Below are 21,044 nucleotides of genomic sequence, written 5' to 3'. Positions count from 1 at the left end.
GAAAGAAAGAGAAAGAAAGAAGAAAGAGAGAAAGAAAGAAAGAAAGAAAGAAAGAAAGAAAGAAATAAAGAAAGAAAGAAATAAAGAAAGAAAGAAAGAAAGAAAGAAAGAGAGAAAGAAAGAAAGAAAAAAAAATGGATGGACGGATGGATGATTAGATGGATGATTGGATGAAAGGATTGATGGATAGATAGATAGATAGATAGATAGATAGATAGATAGATAGATAGATAGATAGATAGATAGATAGATAGATAGATAGATAGATAAATAAAATGGATGGATGGATGGATGGATGGATGGATGGATGGTTGGTTGGTTGGTTGGTTGGTTGGTTGGTTGGTTGGTTGGTTGGTTGGATAGTTGGATGAATGGATGGATGATTGGATGAAAGGATTGATGGATGGTTGGTTTGATGGATGGATGGATGGATGGATGGATGGTTGGTTGGTTGGTTGGTTGGTTGGTTGGTTGGTTGGTTGGTTGGTTGGTTGGTTGGTTGGTTGGTTGGTTGGTTGGATAGTTGGATGAATGGATGGATGATTGGATGAAAGGATTGATGGATGGTTGGTTTGATGGATGGATGGATGGATGGATGGATGGTTGGTTGGTTGGTTGGTTGGTTGGTTGGTTGGTTGGTTGGTTGGATAGTTGGATGAATGGATGGATGATTGGATGAAAGGATTGATGGATGGTTGGTTTGATGGATGGATGGATGGATGGATGGATGGTTGGTTGGTTGGTTGGTTGGTTGGTTGGTTGGTTGGTTGGTTGGTTGGTTGGTTGGATAGTTGGATGAATGGATGGATGATTGGATGAAAGGATTGATGGATGGTTGGTTTGATGGATGGATGGATGGATGGATGGATGGTTGGTTGGTTGGTTGGTTGGTTGGTTGGTTGGTTGGTTGGTTGGTTGGTTGGTTGGTTGGTTGGTTGGTTGGTTGGATAGTTGGATGGTTGGTTGGATAGTTGGATGAATGGATGGATGATTGGATGAAAGGATTGATGGATGGTTGGTTTGATGGATGGATGGATGGATGAAAGGATTGATGGATGGTTGGTTTGATGGAAGGATTGATGGATAGATGGACAAATGGTTAAATTGATGGATAGATTGTTGATTGGATAGATGGATGGTTTGATAGAAAGAAAGAAAGAAAGAAAGAAAGAAAGAAAGAAAGAAAGAAAGAAAGAAAGAAAGAAGACATTAGTCTAAAATAAATGATATACAGAGTGATAAAGACTGTGTAAATCATTCTGCACGTCTACAAGTGTTACAGTGCTGTGGAGTCCCCTACTACAGAGTCTCACCATCCAGACCCACACAGATTCACCTGCTGGTCTCGCCCTTACATGGTCTGTGTTGAGTCCAAGCTCGCAGGCTGACTCACACCTTCCAGATGCCTTCTGCACGGTCACGCTTTACTCAGCATTCTGATGAAAAATACCTGAAGTAGACAGAAGGAAGAAATGTAAACAAATACCTCTGGTGTGCAGCAGACTGTGATGTGGAACAATGTCTGACCCACCTCAACAAAAGCCAGGCCAGCTGACTGCAGGGACTTCAAACGCAGTTCAGACAGTCATGTCATCATTTTACATCACAAGAGCTGACAAATCTGCTCCTGGATTCCCACGCTTGTCCCTAAAAAGGAGAGGTGCCTCGCAGCTATATTTAGAACACAGTGCCACACACTGCTGGAGAAATGCAGTGGAGCCTGTCAAAGGTGTGTCAGCTAGCGTGCAAATGCATCCTCTGTCAGTTAAACCTGATTGAAACGTGCATGGCCCTTTAAGGTCTTCCCCCAAGGTGAGAAAAGCCTTAGCATTTGTATTCAGGATACCGGCGGTTTTCCAAAACACTGAATCTTGCTGGCTTCTCACTTTGTTTACGGGTTTCATCGTGGAGACGAGACAGAAGGGAACCCTCATGATTATCAAAACATCAGCGCTGCAGCAAGCCAAGGCATGCAGCACATGAACACCAAATGTCACGCCTCAGAGCTGCTAATATTCCTTCTTGGAAACCGTGTGCATGCCAGTGATTCAGCCTGATAGAGGGAAATGAGTCAGCTTGTTCGGGAATCGACCCAAGAATGCAGGTGTGGAATAAGGGGGTCCCTGGATACCTGAGGAACAGGTGTCTTAGCTTGCAGCTGACCTTGCCTGTCTCCAGGAAGTCTGATTCATAACGGAAATTCAGTTCGTATTCCTGTAGATTCAATCTTGAAAATCAGTTCTATTTAATTTCACCTGAATATCCATCCATTGAGGCATATATGGACATGACTCTGTAGTGGAAGTCACTGCATTAAACAGACATGATTCTGTGGTGGAAGTCACTGCATTAAAGACAGACATGACTCTGTAGTGGAAGTCACTGCATTAAACAGACATGACTCTGTGGTGGAAGTCACTGCATTAAACAGACATGACTCTGTGGTGGAAGTCACTGCATTAAACAGACATGACTCTGTAGTGGAAGTCACTGCATTAAATGGACATGACTCTGTAGTGGAAGTCACTGCATTAAAAACAGACATGACTCTGTAGTGGAAGTCACTGCATTAAACAGACATGACTCTGTAGTGGAAGTCACTGCATTAAAAACAGACATGACTCTGTAGTGGAAGTCACTGCATTAGAAACAGACATGAGTCTGTAGTGGAAGTCACTGCATTAAACACAGACATGACTCTGTAGTGGAAGTCACTGCATTAAAGACAGACATGACTCTGTAGTGGAAATCACTGGATTAATACAGACATGACTGTAGTGGAAGTCACTGCATTAAACACAGACATGACTCTGTAGTGGAAGTCACTGCATTAAACACAGACATGACTCTGTAGTGGAAGTCACTGCATTAAACACAGACATGACTCTGTAGTGGAAGTCACTGCATTAAACACAGACATGACTCTGTGGTGGAAGTCACTGCATTAAAAACAGACATGACTCTGTAGTGGAAGTCACTGCATTAAACACAGACATGACTCTGTAGTGGAAGTCACTGCATTAAAAACAGACATGACTCTGTAGTGGAAGTCACTGCATTAAAAACAGACATGACTCTATAGTGGAAGTCACTGCATTAAAAACAGACATGACTCTGTAGTGGAAGTCACTGTATTAATCACAGACATGACTCTGTAGTGGAAGTCACTGCATTAAAAACAGACATGACTCTGTAGTGGAAGTCACTGCATTAAAAACAGACATGACTGTAGTGGAAGTCACTGCATTAAAAACAGACATGACTCTGTAGTGGAAGTCACTGCATTAAAAACAGACATGACTCTGTAGTGGAAGTCACTGCATTAAAAACAGACATGACTCTGTAGTGGAAGTCACTGCATTAGAAACAGACATGAGTCTGTAGTGGAAGTCACTGCATTAAAAACAGACATGACTCTGTAGTGGAAGTCACTGCATTAGAAACAGACATGACTCTGTAGTGGAAGTCACTGCATTAAAAACAGACATGACTCTGTAGTGGAAGTCACTGCATTAAAAACAGACATGACTCTGTAGTGGAAGTCACTGCATTAAAAACAGACATGATTCTGTAGTGGAAGTCACTGCATTAAACACAGACATGACTCTGTAGTGGAAGTCACTGCATTAAACACAGACATGACTCTGTAGTGGAAGTCACTGTATTAATCACAGACATGACTCTGTAGTGGAAGTCACTGCATTAAAAACAGACATGACTCTGTAGTGGAAGTCACTGCATTAAACACAGACATGACTCTATAGTGGAAGTCACTGCATTGAAAACAGAAAACATTTGGAGCATCATGAAACTTAAAATCATTTAAATGTTTTCACTTCAGACTGAAGAAACTCCCAGTCGGACGTGCCTGGAACACCTCCAAAGGGAGGCGTCCGGGATGCATCCTTATCAGATGCCTGAACCCCCTCAGCTGACTCCTTTCTACGCGAGAGAGCAGTGGCTCTACTCCAACTCAAATTCCTGACCCTCTTTCTCAGGCTGAGCCCAGACACCCTTCAGAGGAAACTCAGTCGCTTGTATCCGAGATCTTATTCTTTCGGTCATGACCCACAGCTCATGATCACAGGTGAAGGTTGGAATGTAGACTGGTTAAATGAAAGCTTTGCCTTCCAGCTCAGCTCATACTTAAACTCCCCCACTTGGGGCAAAGTCTCACGTCCCACCGAGAGAGGGCAATCCACCGTTTTCCGGCAGAGAACCATGACCTCTGACTATGTATATACAAATTATAAGGTGCTTTTATACCAGAAGTTCCAGGAACTTTTGTGTCTCATTGTTGTCTGTGTATCCACTGAGGCCTGAAGTCCTCTGATGTCTATGCAAATCAGGACAGTGAGGTATGGAGAAGCAATAAAAGCATTTACACTACACCGCAAGGACATGGGTTTTAAAAGCCACGGCAGAGATCGACCGGTGTTTCAGTTTAAAGAGTGACCCTGTTAACTGGAGACTCTCAGCCGGATGCATTCCTCATAAACACTATCATTAAATATCTGATGAGGATGTTTTGACATCTTAAGGATGCATCCCCGAGGACTCCCTCTGTGTTTCAACAGCTGTTGTAAACTCCACAAACACTGACACGTTCAGCTGAGGGTCTCCAGTTTACAGGGTCACTTTTAAAACTGTAACACCGGAAGCTGACAGAGCTACATTCACACAATCAGGCTCAGAAAAGACCAATGTTCAGGAAGTATTAAACCAAGTGAATCGTGGGGGTGTGTGTGTGTGTGTGTGATGTCCAATCGGAAAAATTCAGCATTGCAGAATCCCAAAAGTCCCTGGACCTTTGGAAAGTGATACATCCCTGATAAGGGGCTTTTCAAGGAGTAGATGAACTCCTCCCCCGGGAGCTAAATTTGGACTCTAGTTCACACAGTGTTTGCATTTTTGTTTTCTGACAAATTCCCAAATTTCACATGACTGCAGATCAATAATGAACAGCAGACATTCCACTGTGGCCTCTTCACAATAACTGATCTGTGTGTAAAAGGGAAACCTCCAAGCCTCTAAGCTCGCCCTCACTTCCTCCAGAGGGTGCTGTAAATCCAGCTAGAGATGTGGGTCAGACCTAAAAGCACAGACAGATTAGTCAGACAACTGGAGCATGACAGTGGGTATCCTTTAATGAGTAATAGTAGGTTCCTTAATGCTCAAGCCTGCCTATGAAGGGGAAGCACTCGCTCCAACATAAACCCATCCATTAGTTGATGCTCAGTAGCAGTGAGAGGTCAGGTGCTGAGTCTGGAGGGGTCCACTTAGTGTGGGTCCACACACTTTGCACAGAGAGGCTGATGCTTAGTGAGTTGTGCTGAATTTCCCTGGGAGCTTCATTTGATAGAAGAAGTCAATCGATTGAGATGCTCTTCTCCTGAAATCAGAATGAAAGATGTTGTAATAGAGAATTAAAACATGGTTCCTGTGAATGAAGGGAGTCCTGGTTTGATATAAAGTGTCTGCTCTGCGTCGTCAGATAGAAGGTATTGATCTGTTGGGAAACACTTCCCCTGGAATCTGAAAGTTCTCACAGTTTGTAACCATGAGACTTTAATAAGTCACTTTTTATAGACATTTGGGACTTTGTTATCTAACAAATTTGGGACTTCATTCCCACAATTTAAGGACTTATTTTCTAACAAATTTGGCACCTTTTCTACAAATTTGAGACTTTAATGTTGGTACTGGAGCATTATTTGTCTTCTCCTGAAATCATAATGAAAGATGTTGCAATAGAGAATCTAAACATGCTTCCTGTAAATGAAGGGAGTCCGGGTTTGGTATAAAGGGCCTACTCTGCATCATCAGATAGAGGATATGGGTCTGTATGGAAACACTTCCCTGGAATCTGTAAGGTTCATAACAGAGAAACAAAACAGGTTGTAACCATAAGACTTTAATAAGTCCCTTGGAGAATTATTTGTCTTCTCCTGAAATCTTAATGAAAGATGTTGCAATAGAGAATCAAGACATGCTTCCTGTAAATGAAGGGAGTCGTGGTTTGGTATAAAGTGCCTGCTCTGCATCATCAGATAGAGGATATAGGTCTGTATGGAAACACTTCCCCTGGCCTTTGTCCTACAGGACGTTCCCCTGTTTGTAACCATAAGACTTCAATAAGTCACTTTCTATAGACATTTGTGACTTCCTGTAATCTATCAAGTGTGGAACATCATTTCCACAAATTAAGGACTTTTTTCTAACATATTTGGGACCTATTCTACAGAAATTTGGGACTCCTTCCTCTTAAATTTAGGCCTAATTTTTTACAAATTCAGGCCCATTTTTCTTAATAATATAGGAATTTGTTATCTCCCAAATTTGTGACTGTATAATCTCACAAATGTGTAACTTTTCCCCCACAAATAATGGACTTTTATGTCGCAATTGGTGCGTTATTTAACCCTCCTGTTATGATGCGGGTCAAATTGACCCATTTTAAAGTTCAAAAATAAAAATAAAAATTGTTAAAAGTATTATTTCGCTATGAAACAACATATACAATGAAAATGGCTCATTTCACACATTAGTAATATGTACATCTGCACTACATGAAAAAAAAATCAAAATTTAAAATGAAATAAACAAAAATCTATATCATGTAAAACTACTGTATTTATATTTAGGGCTTGTCAATGTACATTACCAAAAGTTTTAACTTGAATTTTCATAAAAAAAACAAGTGAGTTATCCTCACTGAACTATGATCTGTGAGGATTAAAGAACACCATTGCACTAAATATTGATTTAAATTGTTAGTTATGGAGTTAATAATGAGATTAAAAAAATGTTTATTGGGATTTTTTTTATTTCTGACACTTTTGGATGATTACATATGCCCCGGGTCATGTTGACCCAGGGATAATTATAGCTGTCCCTAAGAAATGAACATAACAGGAAGGTTAATAGATTGAGATGCTCTTCTCCTGTAACCATGAGACTTTAATAAGTCACTTTTTATAGACATTTGGGACTTTGTTATCTAACAAATTTGGGACTTCATTCCCACAATTTAAGGACTTATTTTCTAACAAATTTGGCACCTTTTCTACAAATTTGGGACTTTAATGTTGGTACTGGAGCATTATTTGTCTTCTCCTGAAATCATAATGAAAGATGTTGCAATAGAGAATCAAAACATGGTTCCTGTGAATGAAGGGAGTCCTGGTTTGGTATAAAGGGCCTACTCTGCATCATCAGATAGAGGATATGGGTCTGTATGGAAACACTTCCCCTGGCCTTTGTCCTACAGGACGTTCCCCTGTTTGTGACCATAAGACTTCAATAAGTCTTTCTATAGAAATTTAGGACTTCTTTCTCACGAATTTGGGACTTTAATGTTGCTATTGGAGCATTGTTTGATCTGTTGGGAAACACTTCCTCTGAAATCTGTAGAGAACCAAAACAAACACGTTCCCCCCTGTTACCATAAGACATGAATAAGCAGCAGACTGACAGCCTCTGCGCTCAATTCAAGCTAGCAATTTCAGGACAGACTCAACAGAGCACCTGTTGCATGATGTAAAAGTTTTCGTCGTCAATTTTCCTGAAGATTTCCTGTCCTGTTCTCACATCATCTCAAGGAGAGATTTGAACAGGTAGCTAGCAGGAAGAAGTCCAGGTGTAAAGGTAGAAAGTTCAGCTCACCTGGCAAAATCTGGATTGTGTTTTTGACTTTTTTGAGCCCCCAAGAAAGAAAAGAAGAGCCCCCCCCCCCCTTCCCAGTTTGGAAACCACTGCTCTAAGCAGTCCTTTCAGTGGAAGCCATGAATAGAAAATGAAACTTCAGGGGGAAACTTCTTGCTGGGGTTTCCTGTCTTCTGCTGTTAGCAGGAATCTGGCTGAACATTGAGACGTGTTTATGAACATAACGTGCTGCAGTTAATACTCTGCCAGGAAGGATCTTTCACAAAGCAGCTTTCCTGGTCAGGATGCTCTCACCGCATTATAGTGCCATGCAGGAAGTCCTCTGTTTACAATCTGTGCTCATTTAGGGACTCAGTGTCTTTCTAAGAAGTTCCAGTACATTCGAGGAAGGGATGTTACGCAACAGTGGGCTCTAACAATCGGTGTTCAATGTTAAAAGAAGGTCCAGACTTGACCAACATATTGTGTCCTCACTCTACCCAGAAACACTCGTGTCTCCTGGAAACACAAAACATGAAAGACAACAAACACTTCACAGAGAAAGTCTTCATTCAATAAAACTCAGGAACTCACAGACGCTTTGTAAAGAGGCAGAAACAGCTTTATTTGATTCTTTGATTTTGACACTGTGAATCATTGAACTCTAATATCTAAGTCTCATACGAGGCGTGAGTCAGAGTCTTCAAATAAATATTTATCCCTCTCTCTCTCTCTCTCTCTCTGAGATATGGAGTCAAATGCAGCCCTGTATTGTTTCCCTGTATGGAGATTTTACAGGAGTTTTTTGGAACTCTTGGCTGGACCGGCTGTGTTTTAGTCAGAAACAAGGTGATCATGATCATCTATCTTAAGTTAATCATAAACTAACTTCTTATTTATTTATCAGGCAAACTGATGTGATGAGGCCATGTTTCCTAGGAACATGGGTCTTTATCATCTCAGAAATATAAGACTTCTTTTCTTACAAATGTAAGACTATCTGCTCTTTTTTTCTGAAATGTAGAACTTCAGAATCTACAAAAATTGTTGTTGTTTTTTTAACAAATTTCAGATTTTGTAATCAAACAAATTTAGGACTTCTTTAGGAAAGAAGTTTGGGACTTCTAAATCTTAAAAATTTGCGACTTTTCTTCACAAATTTTGGACCTTTTTATAGAAATTAAGGACTTTGTAATCCAACAAGTTTGGGATTTCTTTTACCACAAATTAAGTTCTTCATTATCTCAAAAATTTGGGAACTTTTTATAGAAATTTGGGACATCTTTTCCCACAAATTGAAGGCTTTATAATCTCACAAATTTAGGGCATTTTACAGAAATGTGGGACTTTGTAATCTAATAAATATGGGACTTCTTTTCCCACAAATTAAGAACTTTATCATCTCACAAATTTGGGACTTCTACTGAAATGTGGGACTTCAAAAGCTCAAAAATATAGGACTTGTTTCACCTTTTTTACAGAAAGTTTGGACATTGTTATCCAACAAATGTAGGCTTTTGTAATCCCACAAATTAAAGATTTATTTAAAACAAATTTGGGACCCGGTTATAGAAATTTGGGACTTTGTAATCACACAAGTATGGGACTTCTTATCCCACTTATTATGAGACTTTTTTCCACACATATGGGACATTTTTACAGACATTGGGGACTTTATAATGTCCCAAATTTGGGACTTCTTTTCAAACAAATTTTTGACTTTATTGTCTCACAAATTTAGGACCTTTTACAGAAATTTGGGACTTCTTTAATAGAAAATACAGAGCTAGTTTTCCCCAAAAATGTTGGACTTGGGGCTTCTTTTATCAAACATTTAAGACTTAATACTCTCTCTATAATTTGGGACTTTTTATCTGAAATATCGAACTTCATAATCTAAAAAAATTGGTCTTTTTTCACAAATTTGGGACCATTTACAGAAATTTGGGACTTCGTAATCTCAAAAATATAGGACTTGTTTCTCAAAAATTCTCACCTTTTGTACAGTAATTTGGGACTTCTAATCCCACTTATTATGAGACTTTTTCCCACACATATGGGACATTTTTACAGACATTGGGGACTTCATAATGTCACAAATTTGGGACTTCTATTCAAACAAACTAATGACTTTATTGTCTCACAAATTTAGGACCTTTTACAGAAATTTGGGACTCCTTTACTCAAAAGTACAGAACTTGTTTTGGGATTTTTGGGACTTTGTTGTGTCACAAATTTGGGACCATTTACAGAAAATATGGGACTTTATAATCTTCCAAATTTGGGACTTTTTAAAACAGAAATATAGGACTTTTTAATCCCACAAATAAGATTTTTTTATGACAAATTTGGGACCTTTTACAGAAATTTGGGACTTCTTCACTCAAAAATACAGAACTTGTTTCTCCCAAATGTAGGACTTTGGAATCTCAAAAAACTTGGGGCTTCTTTTATCACATTGAAGACTTTATACTCTCTATAATTTAGGACTTTTTTTCTGAAATATGGAACTTCATAATCTAAAAATGTGGGTCTTTTTTCACATCTTTGGGACTTTATTATGTCACAAATTAGGGACCATTTACAGAAAATTTGGGACTTTATAATCTTCCAAATTTGGGACTTTTTAAAACAGAAATATAGGACTTTCTAATCCCACAAATAAGAACTTGTTTATGACAAATGTGGGAACTTGTAATCTCAAAACTTTGGTATCTTTTACAGAAATTTGGGACTTCAGAAGCTCTAAAATACAGAAGTATTTTTCCCCCAAAATTTGGCACTTTGTAATCTTCCATGCTTGGAACTTATTTTATCACAAATTTTAAGACTTTATACTCTGCAAAATTAGGGACTTATTTCACACTAATTTGGGCCTTTTTTTCTGAAATATGGAACTTCATAATCTAAAATGTGGGGCTTTTTTCAAAAATTTGGGACTTTATTATGTCACAAATTTAGGACCATTTACAGAAAATTTGGGACTTTATAATCTTCCAAATTTGGGACTTTTTAAAACAGAAATATAGGACTTTATAATCCCACAAATAAGAACATGTTTATAACAAATTTGGGACTTTGTAATCTCAAAACTTTGGGACTTCTACTGAAATTTGGGACTTCAAAAGGTCAAAAATACAGAACTATTTTCCCCCAAACAATTAGAACTTTGTAATCTTCCATGCTTGGAACTGATTTTATCACAAATTTTAAGACTTTATACTCTGCAAAATTAAGGACTTATTTCACACTAATTTGGGACTTTTTTTTTCTGAAATATGGAACTTCATAATCTAAAAATGTGGGGCTTTTTTTTCACAGATTTGGGACTTCTTATCCAACTTATTATGAGACTTTTTCCCCACAAATATGGAACTTTTTTTTTTTACATACATCAGGGACTTCATAATGTCACAAATGTGGGACCATTTCTTACAAATGAAGGACTTTTTCCCCCACAAATGTTAGACTTTAATGTTGGTATGTTACTCTCCTCCCCTTTCTCAGGTTCTTTTTTGCTTATGTTATTTTGTGCAATGGCCCTAAAATACCATCATAGGATTCAGTAGAATCTCAGGCAGCACCTCATTCTGTTCATTGGGGCTTTTATGTTTTGTAGCAGAAAAATAACATTTAAAAAAGAATGTTCTCTTGGGATGAATTAAATCTATCTTCTTCTCCTGAAAGATAAAATCACAAGTGTGGTTTCTCTCTCTCCTGCAGGTAGAGACACTGCACCTCTACCTGAAACCAAAAGTCTCCCTGAAAAAAAACCCAAACTATCAAAGGTGGAATCTTTGACCTCTGTGCGTGGAAATGTTTGCGTGCAACTGCTTGTTGAGATAAGTGCACCGACTTTGCTCCATTCATGGTTTCGTGCAAAGCCGTTGCCACGTTGTTTGCATGTGTGGGTGTTCAATTGCTTTGGAAAAACACTCTAAATGTCACAGCGTGTGGGGAACCTGCAGGTTTTTTGTTTTAATCTCTTTGACAGTTTGTGGCTCACCATGCTATCATAGGTTACAGAAACGTGTGACGTCCTATTACCCACCTTGGATTACGACATATCTGGAGTAAACAAACACAACAACACAACAAGAAGTCACAGAGGTCACACACTTCCACTTTATAAATCCAAAACAGGATGTAATATGGTGTAACAGGATGCAACATAACAAGAAAATGTAATAACACATTATTTAAAATTACGCAATGTTTGAAATACATCCATGACTCATTTTAAACACCAATAGCAAGACAAGAAACAACCGGTTACATTACACTTCTACTCTTGAACCTGCTCTCCAGGTAACAATGAGTCATTGAATGGATGTGAAAGGTCTCAGTCTCTGCTGTCAAAACTCCTCTTCTTTAGGATATCAAATACTTCCTGCATCAGCTACTTCAGAACAAAGGAGGAGGGAAATTCTTTATGTGGGAACAATTCATCAGACTTTCCGCCATGTCATGATATTCTTAACCTGAAAGAGGTTTTTGCTGGATCATCGTGAAGTCATAGGTCACGGGACATACAAGTTTCTTACCTGAAGCAAGATCAAGCGGCAGCCTCCGGTCTAAAGATATGAGTCAATGGGGAAGTGTTAAAAGCTGCAGTTCATCGAGGATCCGCTTGAGGCTGGCTCACATACACATGAATGGGGAAAAGGCGATCTTTGCAGCATTAATAAACATGTTTACAGCCTGGTTCAATAAGAACTTGTTTATGACAAATTTGGGACCTTGTAATCTCAAAACTTTGGGACTTCAAAAGCTCAAAAATACAGAACAATTTTTCCCCAAGAATGTAGGACTTTGTAATCTCAGAAACTTGGGACCTCATTTTATCACAAATTTAAGACTTTATACTCTCACAAATTTGGGACTCTTTTTCTGAGATATGGAACTTCATAATCTAAAAATGTGGGGCTTTTTTCACAAATATGGGACCATTTACAGAAATGTTAGACTTCTTATGAGACTTTTTTCCCACAAATATGAAAACAAATTTTTGCAGACATTAGGAAATTTATAATTGCACAAATTTTGGACTTCTTTCTCACAATTAAGGACTTATTTCTCACATATTTAGGACTATTTTTTAATACATTTGGGACTTTTTAGAGTCACACATTTGGGATCTTTTACACATTTAAGACTTTATACTCTCAATAATTTGGGACTTTTTTTCTGAAATATGGAACATCATTATCTAAAAATGTGGGTCTTCTTTCACAAATTTGGGACTTTTTAAAACAGAAATATAGGACTTTAATATCTGTACAGCACTTTGGTCAACTGAGGTTGTTTTAAATGTGCTCTATAAATAAAGTTTGACTTGACTTGACTTTATAATCCCACAAATAAGAACTTGTTTATGACAAATGTGGGACCTTGTAAACTCAAAACTTTGGGACTTCAAAAGCTCAAAAATACAGAACAATTTTTCCCCAAAAATGTAGGACTTTGTAATCTCAGAAACTTGGGACTCATTTTATCACAAATTTAAGACTTTATACTCTCACAAATCAGGGAATCTTTTTCTGAGATATGGAACTTCATAATCTAAAAATGTGGGGCTTTTTTCACAAATATGGGACCATTTACAGAAATGTTAGACTTATTATGAGACTTTTTTCCCACAAATATGAAAACAAATTTTTGCAGACATTAGGAAATTTATAATTTCACAAATTTTGGACTTCTTTCTCACAATTAAGGACTTATTTCTCACATATTTAGGACAATTTTTTAATACATTTGGGACTTTATAAAGTCACAAATTTGGGATCTTTTACTGAAATTTGGGACTTCTTTTCTCCAAAATACAGAACTATTGTCCTCCCAAAATTTAGGACTTTGTAATCTCACAAACTTTGGGCTTCTTTTATCACATTTAAGACTTTATACTCTCAATAATTTGGGACTTTTTTTCTGAAATATGGAACATCATAATCTAAAAATGTGGGTCTTCTTTCACAATTTGGGACCATTTACAGAAAATATGGGACTTTATAATCTTCCAAATTTGGGACTTTTTAAAACAGAAATATAAAACTTTATAATCCCACAAATAAGAACTTGTTTATGACAATTTTGGGATCTTTTACAGAAATTTGGGACTTCTTTTCTCAAAAATACAGAACTAGTTTTCACCAAAAATGTAGGACTTTGTAATCTCACAAACTTGGGACTCATTTTATCACAAATTTAAGATTTTATACTCTCACTAATAGGGGACTTTTTTTTTCTGAAATATGGAACTTCATAATCTAAAAATGTGGGCCTTTTTTTTCACAAATTTGGGACAATTTACAGAAATATGGGACTTTATAATCCCACAAATAAGAACTTGTTTATGACAAATTTGGGACTTTGTAATCTCAAAACTTTGGGATCTTTTACAGAAATTTGGGACTTCAACAGCTTCCCCAAAAATGTAGGATTTAGTAATCTCACAAACTTGGGAATTATTTTATCCCAAATTTAAGATTTTATACTGTGCAAAATTAGGGACTTTTATTCTGAAATATGGAACTTCATAATCTAAAAATGTGGGTCTTTTTTCACAAATTTGGGACCATTTACAGAAATGTGAGACTTTGTAATCTGATAAATTTGGGAATTCTTATCCCACTTATTATGAGACATTTTCCCACAAATATGATTTTTTTTTTGCAGACATTAGGGAATTTATAATTTCACAAATTTGGGACTTCTTTCTAATATTTAAGGACTTATTTCTCACAAATTTGGGACCAATTTTTAATACATTTGGGAATTTATAAAGTCACAAATTTGGGATCTTTTACTGAAATGTGGGACTTCTTTTCTCCAAAATACAGAACTATTTTCCCCCCAAAATGTAGGACTTTGTAATCTTTATCACAAATTTAAGATTTTATACTCTGCAAAATTAGGGACTTTTATTCTGAAATATGGAACTTCATAATCTAAAAATGTGGGTCTTTTTTCACAAATTTGGGACCATTTACAGAAATGTGAGACTTTGTAATCTGATAAATTTGGGAATTCTTATCCCACTTATTATAAGACTTTTTACCCACAAATATGAAAAAAAAATTGCAGACATTAGGGAATTTATATTGACACAAATTTGGGACTTCTTTCTAATATTTAAGGACTTATTTCTCACATATTTGGGACCATTTTTTAATACATTTGGGACTTTATAAAGTCACAAATTTGGGATCTTTTACTGAAATGTTGGACTTCTTTTCTCCAAAATACAGAACCTTAATAATCTTACATTATTATTCTGCAAAATTAGGGACTTTTTTTTCTGAAATATGGAACTTCATAGTCTAAAAATGTGGGTCTTTTTTCACAAATTTAGGACCATTTACAGAAAATATGGGACTTTATAATCTTCCAAATTTGGGTCTTTTTAAAACAGAAATATAGAACTTTATAATCCCACAAATAAGAACTTGTTTATGACAAATATGGGACTTTGTAATGACACAATTATGGAACTTCTTATCTCACTAATTCTGAGACTTTTTTCCCACAAATTTTGGACATTTTTTTTTTTTTTTTTATAAATCTCTTTATTGGGTTTTTTCTTTTTCCACATACAAATTGCAAAAGTCTGAGACATTATTATCCATGCCTCAAACTAACATACAAAAAAATAAATAATGTAGAAATGAAAATTAAAGGATATACAAAACACAAGTCAAATAAAATACCAAAACAATAACATCAACATTAGACATCCCCCTTCACCTTTCACTGACTTCTTCACACACTTTGGGTTCAGTCTTTCCCCAGTTTGTCAAACAAACCCAAATAAATGAAACTTGCTTTCATCACTAAAGTGAACTTTGGACCAGTTCTCCTCTGTCCACACAACATGCTCCTCAGCAAAGGTTACTCTAGCCTTTTGATTCTTTCTGCTAATGAGAGGTTTGGTTGGCTTTCAGTCCAAATGTTCTTAAACGTCGAGACACTGTATGACGAGACAGATCCTTACCTCTGAACTGGCGAGCAATTCCAGCTGCAGTGTTGAAACGATTGCCCATTGAGATCCTCTGCATTATCCTGTCCTCTCTTGCATTTGTCTCTTTGTGGACTACCAGCCTTCTTGGGGGACTTGAATGAGTTTGTGACGTTGTAAAGATGCAGTATTCTTGAAATCACAGATTTGGTATGACCAACTTGTCTTGCTATGGCTGATAGGGTCATCCCTTTGGCCTTCATCAGTGAGGATTTCAGTCACTTTAGAACGGCTCACCATCTTGCAGAGTCAGTGGGACTGGATGTTAGGCTGCCAGTTAAATAGGGGTTGTTAGATAATCAAGGAAATTAGCAGATTAACACCAATAACTGGGAGGTATCTGAAAGTGTTCTCTAATTTTGATCGGTGTTCTTTTTCAGAATATATGTAACTCTTGAAATATGCTTAAAATATTGCTCTTTTACTCCTGCTTGGATAATTTTAAATATGACTATGCAGTGACCTTGATATTTAGGAAATTGTAGATTGTTCTCTAATGTTGATCTCCAGTGTATATTATTGGTTATAGAGTCTGACCACTGCAGGAAGAAAAGACAAGACCTGAAAATCATCTAGGGGCGCCATTGGCCTAGCGGTCTAAGCATGCACCCCCCATATACAGAGGCTTATTGTCCCAGAGGCTGCAGGTTCGAGTCCAGCCTCGACCATTTGCTGCACGCCCTCCCCCCCCCTCCCCCTCTCTCTGCTCCCCACACTTCCTCTCTCTTCAGCTGTCCGATGTGATAAAGACGGACATGCCCAAAAAGCATATCTGTAAGAAAAAACCCAACATTATCTAGAAGTCTCATATTGAACTTTACTTGAACATTTGTTGGAAATTTCCAAGTAAGTGAGGAAGCTTCCTCTCCTGAGGCTGACACACGTCAAAGTCTCGTCTCGTCATGTTGTAATAGTGACTCTGACCTCAGTGGATAATTATTTCAGGACTCAGAGTCCACAACACCTCAGAGGATCCAGATGTCCATCTGGTCCGGAAGACACTGAACGTCTTCCCTGCTTCTGTTCCAATGAAGACAAGGTGTCCTGACTGGATAACACTGCCTCATGTGTTCCTGTTAAACTGTCTCAGCATGTGAAGTAGTTCTGGATTCAGCTGAAGGCCACAGATAAGACTCTGTTAGGATCTGTGCTAGCTGTGTGGCCTTCCAGGAAAACACTGTACGTGTGAACCGCTCAGTCTTAAAGTAATTTACTGGAAGACATTTGTCTGAGCTTCACTCACCAGATAGAAAATCTGCCTTAATCTTGTCTCATTTAAAAATAATTTAAAACATTAATCTCAACTCATTTTTATTAATATAACACCTTTCTTACATACAAGCCTGCAGCCCAAGTGATTTACAAAAGAACAGAAAACTGCAGAAATGGTGAAATAATAAAAGACATAAAATCATAAAAAAAATACTTTAAAATAAAATTAAATCAATCAGTTAAAATTAATCAAATATTTAAGAGTAGAAAGCAAAATTAAAAACAGTAAAAGTTAAAATGATCAGATAAATACAATAAATTATGTTAAAATAATGCTAAAAAATAATAATGTATTCCAGGGCTTAAAACAAAGTCCTTCAAATTAAAAGCCAGATTTAAAAAAAAAAAAAAATATTTTATTTTATTCAAATTTTCAGACAATGTGAACACTGACAATAATAGAACAGAAAAAACACAACAGTAAAAATCAATCAATTAAGAATTTTAAAATAATAAAGAGTAGAAAGCAAAATTAAAAATCAGTAAAAGTTAAAATGATCAGATAAATACAATAAATGATGTTAAAATAATGATGATAATAATAATAATGCAGGCCAGGGCTTAAAACAAAATCCTTCAAATTAAAAACCAGATTTAAAAGTTAATTTTTTTTTATCTATTTAAATTTTCAGACAATAAAAACAGTAACAATAAAAAAAAGTACCAAAAATTAAAGGGGCAAAAATCAAATATAACAATAATACAAGGAGATATGCATCCAGACAGGAAGACAACATAAAAAACACAACAGTAAAAAAAAATTAAAAAAATAAATTAATTAAAATCAATAAAATAATAAAGAGTAGAAAGCAAAATTAAAAACAGTAAAAGTTAAAATGATCAGATAAATACAATAAATTATGTTAAAATAATGATAAAAAATAATAATGTATTCCAGGGCTTAAAACAAAGTCCTTCAAATTAAAAGCCAGATTTAACATTTATTTTTTTATTTTATTTTATTCAAATTTTCAGACAATGTGAACACTGACAATAATAGAACAGAAAAAACACAACAGTAAAAAAAAGAAATAAAATCAATCAATTAAGAATTTTAAAATAATAAAGAGTAGAAAGCAAAATTAAAAATCAGTAAAAGTTAAAATGATCAAATAAATACAATAAATGATGTTAAAATAATGATGATAATAATAATAATGCAGTCCAGGGATTAAAACAAAATCCTTCAAATTAAAAAACATATTTAAAAGTTAATTTTAATTTTTTTTTGTATTACAGTTTTATTAAAATTTTCAGACAAATAGAACAGTGACAATAATAGACAGTACCAAAAATTAAAGGGGCAAAAATCAAATATAACAATAATACAAGGAGATAGGCATCCAGACAGGAAGACAATGACAAAAAAACACAACAGTTAAAAAAAAAATGAATTAATTAAAATTAATAAAATAAGTAAGAGTAGAAAGCAAAATTAAAAATCAGTAAAAGTTAAAATGGTCAGATTAATACAATAAATTATGGTAAAATAATGATAAAAAAAATAAATAATGTATTCCAGGGCTTAAAATAAATTCCTTCAAATTAAAAGCCAGATTTAAAAGTTAATTTTTAATTTTATTTTATTCAAATTTTCAGACAATGTGAACACTGACAATAATAGACAGAACCAAACAGTTAAAGGGACAATACTAAAAGGAGATAGGCATCTAGACAGTAAGACAACAGTAACAACACACACCAGTAAACAAAAAAAATACATACAAATTCAATTACAACAATTAAGATTTAAGGTCAATCTTAAATCTACTTCTAAAGCACTCAGAGAGCTCGATCTTGAAAAACAACCCCTCAGCACCACGTCCTAAATCTACGTCACATTGCTTTTGTGCAGAAATCTTAAACAACGTGAACACTCGTCCTCACATTTTGTTCTGATGACGCATAGATCCAAATGTCAGAAACCCTGCATGACACGGCACTTTCCTCTCCTTTAGTCACGGTATCTCAGACTTCTTCTATGAAAAGCTTTATTGTGAAATGTGACGTGGGCGGAGAGAGTGCTGAGGCTCATTGTTTTGATTTCCCTCTGAATAATCTGCTGCTTATCTTTGACCTCCAGATATAACTGACGCTGTCATACCAGAACAAAATCTGAATATCAGATTTCCTTAAGGACAATCAGATTGTTCTGTTTCGGGTGATTTAGTCTGGCTCACATGTCGGATGACGCACCAGGCCTGCGAACCTTCCGCCTTACAGACCGGGAGTCCGTGCACTAACAGGATTTGTTGACCTTCTACCTTGTTTATCATGTGTGGAGCTGGCAGGGACCTGAAGTGAAGACATATCAAACAATCCATCAATACAATAAAAAAAACACTATAAAATCATCACAATTAAATCAGTAGAATAAAATCACATTAATATCAGACAATAGATTAAAATGATGCTTCAAAAATGTTATTATTGTAATAATAAAGTCCAGGGCTGAAATTAATTACTCCAAATTAAAAGCCAGATTGAAAAGGAAAGTCTTTAAAGGTGACATATCATGCAAAATGTTCTTTTTAATGGTTCTCTACCTGAAATATGTGTCCCTGTCTACAAACCCCCTGAAAAGTAAAAGACTCCATTCTGCCCCTGTTCTGATTTCTCCACCTTTCTGTAAATGTGTGCTGAAACCAGCCGTTTCAGTTTTCAGTGTTTTTCATACGTCACAACGCCATCCGGTCTGTAACAGGAAGTCAGAGCTCGGAGCTTGTTCAGCCCATAGACTGTATAAAATACAACTCAACCCCTCCTCCGTTTTTCATTCCCTGCACACATGTGTGCTAACAAGGAGCTTAGGAGGGAGGCATGCTAGTTGTAGGCTGTCTTAATAAACACAAAGGTCGGTTTGACTCCCCACGTCTGCAGATTTGAAGATCTAGTGGATGATTTTTATTTTCCATGGAAAAGTGCTAGCGCTAGTTAGCATAGCTACATGTCGTAGCTGTAGCTGTAGCTGTAGCTGCAGCTGTAGCTGTAGCTGTAGCTACGACATAGCTGTAGCTGTAGCTGTGTACCAAGACACACGTCTACATACAAACAAACAACAAGAAACACTAAATCTGTGACCAATCCTTCTGAAAGGTCCCGCTGCCTTTCTGGCAAAGGTCGGTTTTACTCCCCACGTCTGCAGATTTGAAGATCTAGTGGAGGATTTTTATTTTCCATGGAAAAGTGCTAGCGCTAGTTAGCATAGCTACATGTCGTAGCTGTAGCTGTAGCTGTAGCTGTAGCTAGGACATAGCTGTAGCTATAGCTGTAGCTATAGCTGTGTACCAAGACACACGTCTACATACAAACAAATAAAACAACAAGAAACACTAAATCTATGACCAATCCTTCAGAAAGGTCCTGCTGCCTTTCTGGCAAAGGTCGGTTTTACTCCCCACGTCTGCAGATTTGAAGATCTAGTGGATGATTTTTTTTTGTCATAGAAAAGTGCTAGCGCTAGTTAGCATAGCCACATAGCTACATGTTCGTCGCTGTGTACCAAGACACGCGTCGACATACTTCCTGAGGGGGCGTGGTCAGAGAGCTCATTCTCATTTAAAGGCACAGACACAGAAAACAGCCTGTTCTGAGCAGGGCTGAAGAAGAGGGGTTTACAGGCAGACCAGAATCTGATTTCAAAGTGTTTTTTTGAGCAATAAACTTTAAAGACATGTTTTGGGGACCTCTGAGACCAATATATGTTGATGAAAAAAGCGTGATATGTCACCTTTAAGTCTGAATCTGCAGCTCAAACCAAAGAATGACCCATTTAGAAAGTTCAGGTTTGGCCTCGTGGTTAAAGCTAGGGTTGGTAGTCAAAACTAGCATGAACTTGAATGTAGCATTTCCTCAGGACTCCGTCTATGGAGACTCCGTCTGCGGCCCCCACAGATGTTTACACTTCTGTCTGTGTCTCTGCAGAGCGCCGAGGACGAGTCTCAGTGGGTGGAGGAGCTGCTGAAGCTCCACACGGCCCGAGTCCGAGACGTGGAGATCCTGACCGGCCTGGACCTGTACCGCTCCACGAACCTCACCTACATCGACACCCTGAGCCTGAAGACCCGGCTGCAGACCTTCGAGAGTGACGACTAAACACACAGACAAGATA

Source organism: Notolabrus celidotus, unplaced genomic scaffold, assembly GCF_009762535.1.
Source record: "Notolabrus celidotus isolate fNotCel1 unplaced genomic scaffold, fNotCel1.pri scaffold_181_arrow_ctg1, whole genome shotgun sequence".
In the NCBI taxonomy this organism is placed as follows: domain Eukaryota; kingdom Metazoa; phylum Chordata; class Actinopteri; order Labriformes; family Labridae; genus Notolabrus; species Notolabrus celidotus.
The sequence above is the reverse complement of the archived record's forward strand: the minus strand, read 5'-3'. Positions refer to the sequence as shown.